This window comes from Salmo salar, chromosome ssa25 (assembly GCF_905237065.1).
Source record: "Salmo salar chromosome ssa25, Ssal_v3.1, whole genome shotgun sequence".
Lineage (NCBI taxonomy): Eukaryota > Metazoa > Chordata > Actinopteri > Salmoniformes > Salmonidae > Salmo > Salmo salar.
The window spans coordinates 22,500,968-22,516,972 of record NC_059466.1 but is presented as its reverse complement, the minus strand read 5'-3'; the positions used below and the strand labels follow the sequence as shown (position 1 = coordinate 22,516,972).

The window sequence follows — 16,005 nt, the reverse complement described above, 5'->3', positions numbered from 1 at the left end:
CTGGAGGAAACAGGTACAAAAGTATCTATATCCACAGTAAAACGAGTCCTATACTGACATAACCTGAAAGGCCGCTCAGCAAGGAAGAAGCCACTGCTCCAAAACCACCATAAAAAGCCAGACTACGGTTTGCAACTGCACATGGGGACAAAGATCATAATTTTTGGAGAAATGTCCTCTGGTCTGATGAAACAAAAATAGAACTGTTTGGCCATAATGACCATCGTTATGTTTGGAGGAAAAAGGGGGAGGCTTGCAAGCCAAAGAACACCATCCCAACCGTGAAGCACGGGGGTGGCAGCATCACAAAATAGATGGCATTATGTGGATATATTGAAGCAACATCTCAAGACATCAGTCAGGAAGTTAAAGCTTGGTCTTCCAAATGGGTCTTCCAAATAGACATTGACCCCAAGCATACTTCCAAAGTTGTGGCAAAATGTCTTAAGGACAACAAAGTCAAGGTATTGGAGTGGCCATCACAAAGCCCTGACCTCAATCCTATAGAAAATGTGTGAGCAGAACTAAAAAAGCGTGCGCGAGCAAGGAGGCCTACAAACCTGACTCAGTTACACCAGCTCTGCCAGGAGGAACGGGCCAAAATTCACCCAAATTATTGTGGGAAGCTTGTGGAAGGCTAACCAAAACGTTTGACCCAAGTTAAACAATTTAAAGGCAATGCTACTAAATACTAATTGAGTGTATGTAAACTTCTGACCCACTGGGAATGTGATGAAAGAAATAAAAGCTGAAATAAATAATTCTCTCTACTATTATTCTGACATTTCACATTCTTCAAATAAAGTGGTGATCCTAACTGACCTAAGACAGGGAATTTTTACTAGGATTAAATGTCAGGAATTGTGAAAAACTGAGTTTAAATGTATTTGGCTAAGGTGTATGTAAACTTCCGACTTCAACTGTACCAACAAACATATACACACAGACAAAAACCATTGCATTATTCATCAATCATTTGAGTCCACTTCCAGCAGTTATCCTCACTGTCAGCTTAAGACACCAGCCCTAAACATCGCAATCGGTCCAATATGGAATAACTCTCACAAGAGTGCTATAGAGAGAATGTCCAAGCTGATTCATATGTTTTCATAGCCTTTATCATCCTACAGTAATGGTACATTTGAACTGCTGGGGCTGAGGACAGGACAGCTAATCATTAACCAGTTAGCCACTGCTCTGTTCTGGCTGCTGATCCAGGGCCAGGGAGGATGATAAAGATCCAGAGGACAAGAGGACCAGGGGAGCTGCCAACTTAATGACCCAGAGAGAGGAGCTGATTTACGGGCTCTGTGGCCCCATCGTGGTCCATAGACGTAAGCCCTCCCTCTATTCTCATTTACTGCTGGGAGAGACGTAGTTCATAAAGAAGAAAACAATGTTAGAAGAGTGATGAAATGTTCCTCTGAGAAAACCAAGACACTCTGCATCACCTCTTGATCGTACATCCTCCAGGCCCATACACAACTCTAAAAAGACAGTACTGTGTGATCTGTTTTTTTGGTATCTTCATCAGAATCTCGTAAGTGGTTGCATATTGTGTATGCAATACAAGGCTCAAAATCAGGCAAAGAACACAATAAATCATTGATTGATAGAGTCATTTGATCCTGCAAGTCTTCGGCAATGTCTGAAATTCAGAATTCTGAGTGGATGAAAGGCGACAAACACTGTACCCCATGAGGACTACAAACACTTCATCAAGGTATAGAAAGTAGATCGATCTGAACCTGTCTAATCCCTTTAAACCCAGGTGAGTGGTCACATGGTCTACATCCAAACCTACACTGTTCAAAGACATCCACATAAAATCCTCACCTCTATCATAACTCACATGGCCTGGAAACTCCTTGGGTATGGCTAGATGAAGCTATGGAAGCCACTGGGGTGGCTACATGCAGCGATGGAAGCCACTGGGGTGGCTAGATGAAGCTATGGAAGCCACGGGGGTGACTAGATGCAGCGATGGAAGCCACTAGGGTGACTAGATGAAGCTATGGAAGTCACTGGGGTGGCTAGATGAAGCTATGGAAGTCACTAGGGTGGCTAGATTAAGCTATGGAAGTCACTGGGGTGGCTAGATTAAGCTATGGAAGTCACTGGGGTGGGTAGATGAAGCTATGGAAGTCACTGGGGTGGGTAGATGAAGCTATGGAAGCCACTGGGGTGGCTAGATGAAGCTATGGAAGCCACTGGGGTGGCTAGATGCAGCGATGGAAGCCACTAGGGTGACTAGATGAAGCTATGGAAGTCACTGGGGTGGCTAGATGAAGCTATGGAAGCCACTAGGGTGACTAGATGAAGCTATGGAAGTCACTGGGGCGGCTAGATGCAGCAAAACGTTCATGGTTGTGTAAGTACAGAACCAATGCTCATCGTTGGTAAGACTCCCTGCGATCCTCCCGTCTCGTGTGAATGGCTCCTCTGTGTGATCAGCAAAGGTTCTGCCAGAGGCCCTCTCTCTGTCCCCTGAATGGACAGCGCTGGGCCACATTTTTAAGGCACACTAACGTACCATAGCTGACAGACAAAGGCGATGTGGTAATTTACCAGGGAGAATGACGCTCCCTTTAAATTGCCTTGGGGGCAATAACAGACAGAGCCTTTAAGACCGGGGGCGCCTCCAAAATGGCATCCTATTTCCTATATAGTACACATAGGGCTCTGATCAAAAGTAATGCACTATAAAGGGAATTGGGTGCCATTTGGGATTTAGCCCTGGACTACAGTTGAGATGAGCCATTAAACTGGGTTTTCTCTCCCTCCATCCTCTCTATATCCTCCCTCCATTTACACTTGAAAAGCGGCTCGTTGTCATCCTGAACCAAATATCAGCAAACAACAGGGAACACACACACACACACACACACACACACACACACACACACACACACACACACACATGTTAACACAGCCCGCGCTTCACAGGCTTCAGATAGTCCACATAGATCCAGGAGAAAAGAAGACAAAGGAGGACAATACAAACAACAAACAGAAAGGCCTAAACAGGACGGGGCATTTCTGGTCCACTGACAGGGTTTGGGGAGACATTTGGGGCACAAATCGAATCAAGCTGGGCAAGTCAGAGCAACAGAGGAGAAGGGAATTAGAAAGCGCAATAGAAGCCAGTGCCAGCCAACTAGGCTCTTCAATAGGGTAGACTTTCTACAGAGTTGGCCCGTGCGCCTCATCATGACAACTGGGTGAGGAAGTTGGCGAGTTGGCGTCTGAAACTTTAGGTGCTCAATGAGCTCAAATCTTTACTGGCCGGGCGGGCATTCTTTCTCCACTCAAAGGAAGCACACCCTCTGGTACTGGAAAAACCTCCATTCCTCAATGCTCACCTTACAGAGACAACTATCTCAATGAAACGCTTTTAGAAGATAAATAACTGATAGCTGCATACAGTACACTTAGCTATTACATAAATCAATTACATAAACTTCCGCATTCTTGGAGAGGAGCAGAGAAGAGAGGAAATATCACAGGCAGTTTTTTTTAAGCACATCACCTCTGAGCTTTGATTCTTTGATTAGCCCACATAGAGCCAATTAGACGAAGCCGAGTTCCTGGTGGACTCCCGCCTGCCGCCAAACACTCATTGTGGGGCGGAGGAGAGAAGAGGGAGAGAGGAAAAAGAGAGGAGAGAGGAGCTGTGGGCAAGAGAACTTCACCATTAACAGGCTGGATTTAATAACAGGTTTCACCCTTCCTCTCTCCATCACCACCACGCTCCTCTTTTCAAAACGTTCCTTTCTGAGTTAGAATAAAGGGATTTTACATAAAAGGCTCCCTGCCTCAGGCACTTTACTACAGGGGCTGTAGAAAAGAAGGGGAGGGTAAAGAGAGAGAGAGAGAGAGAGAAGGAATGATAGATGGCTTTGAGCTTCCTACGTTTGGTCTCCACTGGGTCCAACGATCTCAGAGGTATGGGACAAGGGGACGTGTGGGACGCAGTCGGAAACTAAATACTGTCCAATCTAATATACACACGTACCAAACAAAACCAATATCAATCCCAACCCGAAAACTTCTACAAAAGCGTAACAAAAAGTAATGTGTAGGTTAGAGTTTGAAAGGACTTTGTCTAATGAACCCTATACTATAGAAAATACATGATCAGTTTGACGAGGGCAGAAAACAGACATAAAGGACATTCACTGCTTCCTATCAGAATAATAAAGTAGGAAGATATGACTTTAAGCCAAAGATACATTTCTATTTTAACCCCAAAATGGACAATCAAGTTTTGAACTTGATTCAATTGTAGAAGAAGCGAAGTATAGTACTCACCAGCTAGTCATCACTGGCACATGGTCCTGTGGCTACAGGGATGGGCTGAGAGGGCTGTTCTATCCTTTAGATACCTGTTTTTGAGAGAGAGAGAGGAGAGGAGAGGAGAGGAGAGGAGCGAGAGGAGAGAGAGAGAGAGAGAGAGAGAGAGAGAGAGAGAGAGAGAGAGAGAGAGAGAGAGAAAGAGAAAGAGAAAGAGAAAGAGAAGAGAGAGAGAGAGAGAGAGAGAGAGAGAGAGAGAAAGAGATAGAAGGGGAGGGGTGAGTCTTTCAATTCACACTAGTCATTTGCCTCCTTCCCACAAGTAGTGTGCAGTGCCACAAAGAACCACTCACACTCTTGTAAACAAACCGCCAAACCGTCAATGGAGGAGAGAGGGCGGACCTGGAACGGCATTTAAACTTGAGTTTATTAGGCTTCATGGGCTCTGGGGGGCTGTGGTGGGAGGTGGGGAGAGGAAACTGGGAAGAGATGGATCTCCACCCCAACTAAATCTCCCCAACAAGTCCATTACGGTTCAAATGTTAAACCACATACTGTAGGCTATTATTTAAAGCCTAATTTACTATAGTTTAATTTAAAGACTTCATGAATATATATCTGCCCAAGATCTATACGCTCCAGACAGTTCAATCAAAGTAATTTAGGTTAATATACTTTACAGTTACCATTTGGGCTTTAGGCTTCTGATCAGCAAATTGGAACATAATAGTCTTCTATACGGTTTCTATGGCAACCCCTGTGTTAGGCTTAGACACCCTAGACTCTGGACGTGCATCAGTGAATGCCACTAAGCCAGCACATACCATTTTTGAGAAAGTTCCCGTAGCTAGAGTGCGGAGCCATGACGATTGGCGATAAATTGCAGATTGATGCCTGCTTCTCTGCAAGTTCTGAGGACTTAGTTCTAATATCCTTATTAGGGAGCAAACACAACGACAGGTGGACCAATGCAAATAGGAATGTCTGGAGGATTTGCTGTGGACACAGATCCTGAATTTGGATGTAGGCAGCACCACTACAGACAGACAGTAGCAGGAATGTTATGGCTGCACAAAGCAAGCACGCACATCCTAGTGTCAACATGACCTAATGCTCTCTCTCTCTTCCACCAAATCAAGAGGTCAGAGAATTCTCACAAATACAAAGAGTAACGGGGTTATAGCTTTAACATTGGTTATGTCTAACCTATTCTCTTCAGCCACTTTAAAATGTTTCCTCTTCCTTGCTTTCCTTCTAACTCTCTTGCTCTCTCTCTCAATTATGCACGCACACACAGACACACAGAGAGACAGACTGAGACAAAGTCTTAGACAAACATGCACAGCATGTCTAGAAACAAATAAATATTTGTGAGATTGACTAGAATGCTAATGGAAAACTGTTAAGAGAAGTGTGCTGATTCACCTCGTTCTTATTCCCACCTCCCACCTCTGAAACAACGGCTCACAGCGGGACACGACATCCAACCATTCATCCAGAACCAGAGTGATGGAGAGGAGTGGCTGTGGTGGGATGCCACTTAAAATCCCAATTAAAATCACAGCATGCTAAACAAGTGGTGTAAATCACAGCACCAGAGGCTCCACTTTGGTCTTAATTGGAGCCATTTCCATGTTCTGTCCCCTGGTGGGAGCCAGGTGCCACTGTACCCTGCACGATTACAATGCTCACACACTGTGACACGGTGTAGCAGGAATGCACTAGCCTCAATGGGGAATCAAGGCAACGTGAATGAAATGCTTCTTTAGTGGTTAGAAATTAACACAGCACAATGATGAACGGTCTGACAAGTTGTAGGTTGGGTTTTCCTCGTCGTCTTTAAAACGGTCTGGGACTCATAGACAAACGTAACTCGTGGTCTTAATAGAGAAGACATTCTACTCACAGCCATCCGGACTGCCCTCGGACTTTACTTCTTTACTTGGACAGGGAGCCGGTGCGTCAAGATTATATCAAGGTTAATGGATATGAAAGACTGAGGAAAGTACCGGCATACGTCAGACCAATTCATTTGACCTGTTCACTGCTGAGTCAGTCTGACTGACTCAAGGCATTATCAATCCACACACATTCCATTAGGCCTCCTCAGACCTGCTTAGAGCACCATCCAACAGCACCACGGCCCCATCGGTACACACACAGCCTCCCAAACTGATGAAGGAGGAGAGGTGCGGCAGTCAGTGAAGGACTTAATTAAGATTAGAGGAGGACAGAGACAGAGCTGCAGTTAGCCTGCCTGGGCTGTGCCAGCTGGGCACAGGGTTTAAAAGTTTTAGAGTTCTCCCTGAGTCCTCCCTGAATACCTGCCTGTAGGTCACAGTCTTCTTTGGAGAGAGGGAGAGATGGATGGATGGATGGATGGATGGATGGATGGATGGAGGGTAAGAGGGAAAGAGGGAAGGAGGAAGAGAGAAATAAAAATAGAGGAAGAGAGAGAGAGCAGAGAGGGAGGAAGAGAGAGAGAGAAAGCAAAGATAAATTCAGGGAGCTAGGATAGAGAGAGAGAGAGTGTGCCGAAAAAAAGTGACAGCGTAAAATAGAGGGATAGTAATTAGGAAGTAGATAATAAGACTGGTCCGGAAAGCTGAGAGCTGGGAGCTCAGAACGATGTGATGAGCTGAGATGAGATGACCGCATCAGAGGGCCACGCTCAATAAATCCATTAACACACAGAGAGACGCTGCTTTAAAAAGGTCAGCCTGACAGAGCTAGACAGCCTCTGTGTCCCAAATGACACCCTAGTCCCTACATGGTGAATTTGAATTGGGACGCAGCCAGCGTCTTAGCTTCCACACCTGAAACCATGGTATCACGCTGACGGGAAGATCTACATTACCCTATTCTTCTATTCTCCCTCCCAGTGGTCTGTCCCTATAAAACGGGGTCCTATATCTCAGACAGTCGCCTGCCTGTGTTGGCAGAGGAGCGTAGTTTCCAGCCCAGTTTCAGATGTCTCTAGCCCTTCATCAAAGCCCTTGACAGCAGTGTGCTCTAGCTAGTTAACCACCACTGAAACCAGCGGTCAAATCTTGACAGAACCATGGAACTGAGGGCTCTCTATCTCTCTCTTTTCCCCCGCTCCCTCTGTCTCCTTCTCTCTTGAGCTCACAGGCGGTAAAAGATAGGAGCTCAATTATAAACTTGTGTAAACTTGTGTAACCACAGTCACTAGTGAATGAGTGTGTGAGAGAGCGTTGACAACAAGTCTGAGCTTGTGGATACAGAGAGAGCCGTGTTCAGACTGGCTAAGTAAAACCCCCTAGGGCCTTGTGTGTTTCTGTTTCTCCACTTGAGTGTGTGTTACTGGGCTGGAGACTGGAGCACACACACACAGGAGACTGAAGTGGCACTCTGTAGTAATTAAATAGCGAAGCCATTAGAGCACCCTGAGGTATTAGCATCAGCCATGACAGCATCAGCCATGACAGCCTCAGTCTGCAGCTACACACACGCAGCCAGCTCTAAAAGCCAACCAGCCAATCCACAACTGCCTCCAGATAAACAAAATCAAATTCATTCCAATGTCTCCTATCTGGATCATCACAGACACTTGGATTATACAGCAGGATTAAAACTTTACTTTTTTAAAAGTTGGGAGAAAAGCACAACTACTACTGTGTTTCCTGTGAAAGGCCAATCTTTGAGGTAATGAAGGTAAAAGTCTCTCAGACAGACAGCGTCTCTCAGACAGACAGAGTCTCTCAAACAGACAGCGCCTATCAGACAGACAGAGTCTCTCAAACAGACAGCGCCTCTCAGACACACAGCGCCTCTCAGACACACAGAGTCTCTCAGACACACAGCGCCTCTCAAACAGACAGCGCCTCTCAGACACACAGAGTCTCTCAGACACACAGCGCCTCTCAGACAGACAGCGCCTCTCAGACACACAGAGTCTCTCAGACACACAGCGCCTCTCAGACAGACAGCGCCTCTCAGACACACAGAGTCTCTCAGACACACAGCGCCTCTCAGACACACAGCGCCTCTCAGACACACAGCGCCTCTCAGACACACAGAGTCTCTCAGACACACAGCGCCTCTCAGACACACAGCGCCTCTCAAACAGACAGCGCCTCTCAGACAGACAGCGCCTCTCAGACACACAGCGCCTCTCAGACACACAGCGCCTCTCAGACACACAGCGCCTCTCAGACACACAGCGCCTCTCAGACACACAGCGCCTCTCAGACAGACAGCGCCTCTCAGACACACAGTCTCTCAGACACACAGCGCCTCTCAGACAGACAGCGCCTCTCAGACACACAGCGCCTCTCAGACACACAGCGCCTCTCAGACAGACAGCGCCTCTCAGACACACAGAGCCTCTCAGACACACAGCGCCTCTCAGACACACAGCGCCTCTCAGACACACAGCGCCTCTCAGACACACAGCGCCTCTCAGACACACAGCGCCTCTCAGGCAGACAGCTACTAATTACAGGAGTGTGCTAGCTGAGTAAACATTACTGCTGAGAGAGGGGCTGGTTTGATTACAGTTCGTTTTGGGCATTGAGGGCAGGTGGACTGTTATTATGTGGTGACTGCAGTGACTGGTTTACCTCAGGTAAAACTATTATCAGGCTCATTGATCTACATGTTATTTCAGCCTTGGATTATCTGCAGGCCTGGTTATCTGCTGTTGGAAGAAGCCCAATGGAGAGTTGATGGACTTGGAGTCAGGGTAACCTTCACACAGATCAAACCCCACAAACTGACAGAATTTTTTATTTCTATTTTTTTATTCCACCTTTATTTAACCAGGTAAGCTAGTTGAGAACAAGTTCTCATTTACAACTGCAACCTGGCCAAGATAAAGCAAAGCAGTGCGACACAAACAACAACAACAGAGTTACACATGGAATAAACAAACGTACAGTCAATAATTAATTTACATTTACATTTTAGTCATTTAGCAGACGCTCTTATCCAGAGCGACTTACAGTAGTGAATGCATACATTTCATACAATTTCATACATTTTCTTTCTGTGCTGGCCCCCCGTGGGAATCAAACCCACAACCCTGGCGTTGTAAACACCATGCTCTACCAACTGAGCTACAGGGAGAAATAGAGAAAGTCTATATACAGTGTGTGCAAATGAGGTAGGATAAGGGGGGTGAGGCAATAAATAGGCCATAGTGGTGAAATTATTACAGTATGGCAAATTAAACAATGGGGTGCAGAAGATGAGTGTGCAAGTAGCAATACTGGGGTGCAAAGGAGCAAAATAAATCACATAGAAATCACATATGTTATGTAGTAATTCAATCTCCATTATGATTTTTCCATCTGTCTCTATCCATTTTACCATCTCCTCTCTGCCCCTCATAGCAGAAACCCCCTAACAAGAGAGGCCTCCAGTACCTAATACCACAATTTCTCTTTCCATTCCCGCAGGCTTCCCACAGACCTGAATCAGGCACACAACTCAGAAATAGAAACATGTTTGATATGCTGCAGACCCAGTATATCATCAGAATGTTTCATGTTTGCAATTTTTCTCCCAGCTAGTTGCTCCAGGCTGCATGGTCTGAGGCATGCAGGGAACTGAGGCGAGGCCCAGAACAAAACAGTGCCTCGGGGATAAAGAAGAGGCACGACGCGGTGCGGAGGTGGGACATTGATCCAGGAGGGACCACCTGGAGGGGGGAACCAGGCACCACTCCAGTCAGCCCTGTTCTATTCTCCCTACCACTGCTGGCCTGGAAACCGCCATAGCTGGAGTGGAGGGGGAGCGTCACTAATTATGACCCCGACTGGGAGTGTAATAAGGCCCCAGTGCCTAGGAGAGAGAGTGGGTGGAAAGAGAGAAGAGGACGCAGTGCGGCACACGGTACCTCACTATAGGGGAATTCAGTACAGATGAAACACATCTCATAGTGGAAGCCGAGTCTGCAGAGAACTTGCAATGAATATGCAGAGCTAGGGCTGTGACGGTCATGAAAATTTGGATGACGGTTATTTGTCAGCCAATTGACCGCGGTCACTGTTATAATTATTTTAATAGCAAATGTGCATCTTTTTTTTTTATATACCCTACCGTTCAAAAGTTTGGGGTCACTTAGAAATGTCCTTGTTTTTAAAAGAAAAGCACATTTTTCGTCCATTAAAATAACATCAAATTGATCAGAAATACAGTGTAGACAATGTTAATGTTGTAAATGACTATTGTAGCTGGAAACGGCAGATTTTTAATGGAATATCTACATAGGCATTATCATCAACCATCTGTTTTCCAATAGCCCATTGTGTTAGCTAATCCAAGTTTATCATTTTGAAAGGCTAATAGATCATTAGAAAACCCTTTTGCAATTATGTTAGCACAGCTGAAAACGGTTGTACTGATTAAAGAAGCAATAAAACTGGCCTTCTTTAGTCTGGTTGAGTATCTGGAGCATCAGCATTTGTGGGTTCGATTACAGGCTCAAAATTGCCAGAAACAAAGATTTTCTTCTGAAACGCGTCAGTCTATTCTTGTCCTGAGAAATGAAGGCTATTTCATGTGACAAATTGCCAAGAAACTGAAGATCTTGTACAACGCTGTGTACTACTCCCTTCACAGAACAGCGCAAACTGGCTCTAACCAGAATAGAAAGAGGAGTGGGAGGCCCTGGTGCACAACTGAGCAAGAAGACAAGTACATAGTTTGAGAAACAGAAGCCTCAACTGGCAGCTTCATTAAATAGTACCCGCAAAACACCAGTCTCAACGTCAACAGTGAAGAGGCGACTCCGGGATGCTGGCCTTCTAGACAGAGTTGTAAAGAAAAAGCCATATATCAGACTGGCCAATAAAAAGAAAAGATTACGATGGGCAAAAGAACACAGATACTGGACAGAGGAACTCTGCCTAGAAGGCCAGCATCCCAGAGTCGCCTCTTCACTGTTGACGTTGAGACTGGTGTTTTGCGGGTACTATTTAATGAAGCTACCAGTTGAGGACATGTGAGGCGTCTGTTTAGCCCTATGCAGACCTAAGACAGTTGTGCTAACTGACAGACCAAGAAGAAAGCCTGTCACTCAGTTGACTTCCGATTGGCTACATAAGCCTAAGACAAAGTTCTCTCCATGCCCAGTATATGGTGCTGACCAGACCCAACATCCATTTTGGCCACAGTTTGATCTGGTCTGTTTGACGTGACCTATCACCATTAATGTGTTAGGGGCTCAATCCAAGCCAAGCCACACACTGACCCCTAAGCTATCTGATGTCTGATGTGCTTATTGCCCTCCCATATTCATAAAGCATCTCAGAGTAGGAGTGTTGATCTAGGATCAGTGTTGCCTTTTAGATTATAATGAATGTGATTATATTGACAGGGGGGACCTGGTCCTAGATCAGCAGTCCTATGAATACGGTCTTAGGCCTCCCTATCGCAGTAGTAGTCCCTCTGCCACTCAGTCATGCCGCTCAGTTGTCTTAGAGTCTTATCTGATTTTGTAGCTGACAGCCAGAAAAGGAGGGAAAATGGGAAGAAGTGAGGCGAAGTAATATAATATAAAAGGCTTCAAGGTGGCTTCAGGTGGACTCGGGCTCAGACGGGCTCAGACGTGAAGGACTGTCTGACTCTGTTTAATAAAAACAAAGCACTCTGGGTAAACTCCACTGGGAAATAGCGAGGGAGGACTTCTGTGGCTCAAACAGAGACAAACAGACAGTAAGACAGACAAACAGAGAATAAATCAGACTGATGGGGTGGGACTCAATTCCTTTTCTTTTCTTTTCATTTCACAAGCTAGAATTGAAGACCATTCATTATCAACTTGAGGACCATAAAACCATGCAATGCTTTGTGCTATTGCCGTCATCAGTGGACTGCATAGAACATGAAAACACAAGACATTTCAGAAGAACTTCACTTATCTCTGAATGAGTGAAGGAAAAAGAAGAGGAATGATTGAATAATGTGATGTTTACTGCCAGAGACTCATCAGTCATACATGCCTATGCTTAACAACTCTTTAAATTAATGCACTTAGCAATTAACATTGAATACCCGAGCCAAGAGACAGGTTCAAATGATATGTGACATACTAAAGGAAGCCGTTAATTTAGGTTCAAAGAGATCGTATCCTAAGAAGTAAATAAATAGACGAAGAGCCTGAAAAGGGTGTGTGTGTGTGTGTGTGTGTGTGTGTGTGTGTGTGTGTGTGTGTGTGTGTGTGTGTGTGTGTGTGTGTGTGTGTGTGTGTGTGTGTGTGTGTGTGTGTGTGTGTGTGTCCGCACATGTGTCTCTGTTCGTGTGTGTGTCCAATTGTCTCAGGCTTTAAAACATTATGGCTGCAGTATAAAATCTCAAACAATATGTCATACTTGGAGCCAACTTTATTAGCTTCTCTCCTGATAACAACACTTACTGACTTGACTTATCCCCTGTGGAGCATAAAACTGACAACACAGAGGGGAAGGTAATATAATAGACCCACACATACATACTCTGTCACATCATCCCACTGTCTGATTAAAGACCACAGATGATCAAACACAGACCAGATTCAACTCCCACGTGTTCCAAATGGCCATCAATTTTTTTTATTTAACTAGACAAGTCAGTTAAGAGACAAACTCTTATTTACAATGACAGCCTACCGGGGAACAGTGGCTTAACTTCCTTGTTCAGGTGCAGATTGACAGATTTTTACCTTGTCAGCTCTGGGATTCAATCCAACAACCTTTCGGTTACTGGCCCAACACTCTAACCACTAGGCTACCTGCCACCCCTATTCCCTATATACAGCACTGCTTTTGACCAGGGCCCATATGGTCCATTATATTGTGCACTATAGGGAATCGGGGGCCATTTGGGATCCACCCCTCCTCAAAGCTGCACTTATTGCAATTAATGAAGAACCCCATTTACGTGACTTTATAAAAAATAGGCACTACTCCTCTAAAACATATCCTCTGTCTATGCTGCCTGTCTGGAGTACTGTGTGAGCCTCATAAACTATGTGAAACACTTCAATAATAACATTGAATTGAAGCCACTGAATAAAGCGCCAATCCAATAAGTAAATACCGTCAGAGAGAGACAAGGACTCAAAGGCAAGGGAGGATGTCCTCAGTGCTCCACTCTCTTTCCCCAATAGACAGGACTGCAATTAATGCCATAGTGTAAATCCCTTAGCTTAGAGGGAAAACAGTCAGGATGTGTCCTAAATGTAGTGCACTACTACAGCACACTATATAGGGGACAGGGTTCCAAATGGGACACATCCTTTTGAGACAAACCCTCAGTCTAAATGGAACACAGTTAAAGTAAGACCATGTGGATCAGGAGGATGTAACAAATCACCATGGGACATTCCTTATGAATTACTGCTGTTGGCGAGGATATTCAATAAAACATTCAAAATGACCATGCTTCAAATAGCACACCATTAGATTAGAAGCACATTTCTATAATAAGGAAATATATGATCATTGATCTGTTCAACAGAGCTTATGAAATCAACAAGATTGAGTGACAAATCATCGTTTTTCATCAAGGCATGGTTTGAACTCAATCTTTTTCCCCTTTGACAAGTTTCCACTTCCCCTGGATTCCAAAGTAGTTGCATCAGGTGTGTAGATCACTGCACACACCCACCAAAAGTGAATCAATTTCTGGCAGAGGAAGAGAGAGATAGAGTGAAATGGGGACAAGGAAGAGAAGGAGGATAGAAGAGGAGGATGACACACAGAAGAGTGGGCTCCTTTAGTCAATGTGAGAGTGTCCTGGCAGGTTTCTGTTGCAGTGTCCCTGAGGGCTGAGCAGAGACACTAGATCACTGATGTTGGCACCACCACTCAAGCACGCACGTCACACACACATCACACGCACGTCACACGCAGGTTGCAGGCACGCACCCACGTCATACAAGCAGACAAGCGTGGACGCACGGATGCACAAACACACACACATCCCCACCCCAGCTGCTGTGTCTCAGTGTCTCCCTCCACAGGGTGGGACAGCATGAGACTCACACAGAAATATGTGTGTGTGTGTGTGTGTGTGTGTGTGTGTGTGTGTGTGTGTGTGTGTGTGTGTGTGTGTGTGTGTGTGTGTGTGTGTGTGTGTGTGTGTGTGTGTGTGTGTGTGTGTGAGTGTGTGTGTGTGTACTGAGTGTTCAAAACATTAGGAACACCTGCTCTTTCAAAGACATAGACTGACCAAGTGAATACAGGTGAAAGCTATGATCCCTTATTGACGTCACTTGATAAATCCACTTCAATCAGTGTAGATGAAGGGGAGGAGACAGGTTAGAGAAGGATTTCTAAGCCCTGAGACAATTGAGACAAAAGATTTAAGTGCCTTTGAACAGGGTCTGGTAGTAGGTGCCAGGCGCACCAGTTCGAGTGTGTCAAGAATTGCATGCTGGGTTTTTCAGCGTATGCTGTCAATGTCACAATTGAGACCTCACAGGCCCAACACTTGGTGAAGGAGAGCTAACTGGCACAGATATCAAATGCAGAGTTTAGACTGCCATACATAAATCTACATCAGCCCAGGAGGAGATCCAATGACATACAATGGTTGACTATCTTCTCAGTGGGGTAGGGGAGTATCTTCAGGACACCCTCTCCACCATGCCCACCACAGTAGGTTTGATCTCAACATCAAACCCTGAGATCGCAGCAGGAGAAGCTGGGTTAAATTGGTTGAAATGATGTCATAGTGACTCACTGGGATTAGACTGGCACTAAAAGACTGACAAACCAGTTGATACAGTATATTGCTGGTCTCAGTTGTCCTAAAGCCCCACCTTTCTGTGGAAGACAGACAGAATAAACTACAGCCTTTAGTTATGATGATGTCAATGAATTAACCAGGAACAACTGGCCATTCTGCTCTGTGAAGCTGTTCTAGAGGAGAGGATCACATCACTCATTATGATGTAAACTTCATGCTTACAATTTTATTTTCATTTTTTATTTGTTGATGTATTTATTTATTTGTCATTTCTTTTCTTTAAATTTCTTAGACTTTTTTTCATGCTTACAATACATACTGTACACATTAACTGTGTGAGAGTGATGAAGAAATGTTGTAAGTAATAGGAAAACAATGGGAGCGAGACAGATAAACAAACAGTAAGAGTGCCCAAATCTCTTGGTACTGACGTCGCAATTTTTAAATTTGTAAAAATTATTTATTCCAAAAAACACAAAGGAAGGGGTAACATTAAAGTATTAGAACATGAAGGACAAACAATACAGCATCAAGACACTATCAAACATGTATCAGTCTTTCCGCAACAGAGCCATCCTTATGTGTGAGGGTGCGTGTGCATGATAGTGATATAAAATATATGTCATAGTTTCCTTTTTCATGATTACAACCTTGTGAAACCCGAACCCTCCAAGATCCCCCCCCACAGTTCCCCAATAGCTGTCCCTCAACCATTCGAGACCCCTCCCACAGTCCCCCCCCAGAATAAAAATGTTTAAAATACAATTAATTCCATTCCCCACCCCCAAGAACCCCCCAATGCACCAACAACCAAGAGAATGAACTAAAGAGAAAAAAGGAAAAGACAGAAGAAAACAGCAAACAACAATGCAAAAAAAACAAAACAAAGGACATCATGGACAACTAAAACCATAACAGCAATGCCTACTGTATATGTTTGTGTGCATGTCTGGCACTATTACATGTATGTGTGTGTTTTTGTATGTGTTTATTTGAATGAGAGTGTGTGTATATGCA

At 44.8% G+C, this 16,005-nt stretch overlaps 1 protein-coding gene across 4 annotated transcripts in view; it reads right to left on the bottom strand.

The window, feature by feature from the left end:
- Positions 1-16,005, bottom strand: part of LOC106586418 (semaphorin-5B) — a 196,164-nt gene that overhangs the window by 155,862 nt on the left and 24,297 nt on the right. For all 4 annotated transcript variants that reach the window (XM_045707609.1, XM_045707610.1, XM_045707612.1 and 1 more), the window contains exon 2: positions 4,312-4,385. The gene's annotated coding sequence lies outside the window, so the exon portion shown is untranslated. The remainder of the gene's footprint in view (positions 1-4,311; positions 4,386-16,005) is intronic.